This window comes from Cannabis sativa, chromosome 4 (genome assembly GCF_029168945.1).
Source record: "Cannabis sativa cultivar Pink pepper isolate KNU-18-1 chromosome 4, ASM2916894v1, whole genome shotgun sequence".
NCBI lineage: Eukaryota > Viridiplantae > Streptophyta > Magnoliopsida > Rosales > Cannabaceae > Cannabis > Cannabis sativa.
Window position 1 is genome coordinate 49,880,824 of NC_083604.1, and position 2,747 is coordinate 49,883,570.

Genomic DNA, 2,747 nt, shown 5'->3' on the forward strand with positions numbered 1-2,747 from the left:
GGACCTCTACCTTGGCCACGGATCTTAAAGGAAATCTGAGCTCCCTGACCACCACTGGATCCAAATGAATTACCCTGGCTCCTCGTATTTTGCCTGGCGTCCATACTAATTTAGAACAGCCTCCGTAACCAAGAGCTAGTTTGGTCAGACCATGATCAAAGAAAACTTACTAATGTCGCTTATTTAGAAATTAAAACATGCGCCTATTCTACTATCAGGCTTCTAATATGCTTCCTAACAGGCTTTTCTTAAATCATATTATAAAAATAAACTACTAAAGCAATAAAAGCTTACTGAACCGTGAAACGAGCTGACTGTTGATGATGATTGTACATGTCGTGACGATCTTCGAAAGACAACCTGGCGATTTTGATACCAAATTGTAACACCCTAACTAGCATAGGCGTGTTAGCGTGATTTTAAACGTACTGTGCAGCTCGTTACTAATCAATCTTAGGCTATTTTTAGCCAAAGTTTTGAGTCTTATGGATAAGCACTTTCTCGATTATTGTTGTTTTTTGGAACGGTTTTACACTTGATTTTCCTTATTTCAAGTTCCTGGTGCGTTAGAGTTTAAATTCAGTCAATTGACAAAAATACAAGACAAACTAGTGAAAAGTCGGCCAAAGCTGCTCAATGGGAATCAGTAGTCACGACCAGCCTATAGCCTAGTCACGACCCTTTTATTTCGTCGCGACTATGGTCGTGACTTGAGGTTTTGGCAGAAACCCGGTTTTTCGAGTTTTGCCTGTGGTCGCGACCAGCCTTTAAGTGGGTCGCGACCAGGCACGGAAAACGGGATTTTTGACCTAATTCTGATTTTTTTCCAATTAGAGGCACACCTCTCATTCCTATATAAGGGATACGATTTAGAAGGCCAAGAAAAATCATAAATTGGCCCGAAAAGTGAATGAAGGAGGAGAGGAAGCAATCTTGAAGACCCGGAGCGATATCACCATCTAGTTTCTTTCTTTTACTCTCTGATTCTCTTTTATGTCTATTTTTGTTTCATAATTAATCATGGATGTTTATATTATTTTTATGAGCTAAATTCCCATTTAGGGAGGATGATGAATATTGTTTAAAGTTTTACCTAGTTAATGAATAATTGCCATTCCTTCAATCTTGATTCGTGAAATTATCTATATTTGTGTTTAATTCCTTGTGTAAGCTTGATCACCTTTTACATGTTTTATGATCTCAATTCAAAATCTAAAAGGTCAGAATTGAGAATGCTAAAATTGGATAATCGAGGTTCTATGTGAAACGAGAGTATTTGCATGACCTATGTGACACTTAGATTATTACTTAATGTTGATTACATGTTAGTTTAATTAAGAGATTAATTAGAGAACATGTGGTTTAGAACCTAAAAGATATGAAAAGAGTTAGGTTAATTTATAATCTGTCATTCACATCAAGAAAAGGATAGCAATTAGACATTAACAATTGGGTAAACAAACAATAGGATTCTCTTCCCTATCTTCTCATCTTGATTAATCTTTACTTGTTTCTTTAAGTTTCTTGAATTTCTGTTTAAAATCTTGAAAACTATCGATTTGCCAAATAGAATCATAAGTCTAGTTTGGTGGTAATCAATTCAATTCCCTGTGGTTCGACCTCACTTGCGTGAGTTTACTACTTGATTATGTGCACTTCCGTACTGTTTTATAATTTTCGTAAAAAGTTTTTGGCGCCGTTGCCGGGGAATCGTATAAAGATTGATATTACATAAAATTATACTAAATTCTACTTTGGTTTATTTTTCTTGCTAATTACTAATCTGTCTCTTGCAACATTGTCTCTATCTATTTCAAGAATTTCAGGTGTATGCACTGTCAAGGACAAGGAGCCATATTACCCGTTGATCCTGAAATCGAGAAGACTTGTAGGAGAAACAGAAGGAACAAAAGGCAAGAAAGAGTTTCAGCAACTGCGGAAACACCAGAAATCATGGTTGATAATGCTAATGCTGCTAATAATGGAGGCAACAACGGTAATAATAGAGGTGCCGTTGAAGATCAAGCTAATGGTCGCAGCTTGAGAGATTACATTCTCCCAACTCTTACGGGGGTTCATTCTTGCATCATGCCGCCCGCCGTAGATGCCAACAACTTCGAAATTAAGCCTGCAATACTCCAAATGGTGTAGTCCTCAGTCCAATTTGGTAGACTCCCCTATGAAGACCCCAATCTGCACTTGTCAAACTTCATGGAGCTATGTCATACTTTCAAAGTTAATGGGGTTAGTGATAATGCCATTCGTTTGAGACACTTTCCATTCTCGTTGAGAGAGTGAGCCAAGAGTTGGTTGATCTCCTTGCTACCGAATTCTATAGCCACATGGACTGATTTGGCAACGAAATTTCTGTCTAAGTTCTTTCCTCCAGCAAAGTCTACTAAGCTGCGAGGAGAAATCAGCAATTTTTGCCAGCTAGATAATGAATCTCTCCATGAGTCTTGGGAGAGGTTCAAGGATCTCATCAGAAAGTGTCCTCATCATGGCATTGAGAAGTGGATGCTGGTTCACAATTTTTACAACGGGCTGGTGAGTAACACTAGAACACTTATAGATGTTGCAGCTGGTGGGGCATTTATGAGGAAAAGTAGGAATGAGGCTTATGATTTATTGGAGGAGATGGCCCTGAATAATCAACAGTGGACAACTGAAAGAAGCCAAACAAAGAAGGTGGCTGGTATGCATAAAGTAGATGCCATTACTAAATTGACAGCCCAGGTAGAGGGTCA

The 2,747-nt window shown here is 38.3% G+C and overlaps 1 non-coding gene across 1 annotated transcript; it reads right to left on the reverse strand.

The window, feature by feature from the left end:
* Positions 1 to 2,400: 2,400 nt before the first annotated feature.
* Positions 2,401 to 2,507, reverse strand: LOC115701780 (small nucleolar RNA R71). Its single transcript, XR_004008760.2, has one exon. It is a non-coding gene; the product is annotated as a small nucleolar RNA R71 (small nucleolar RNA).
* Positions 2,508 to 2,747: the final 240 nt, after the last annotated feature.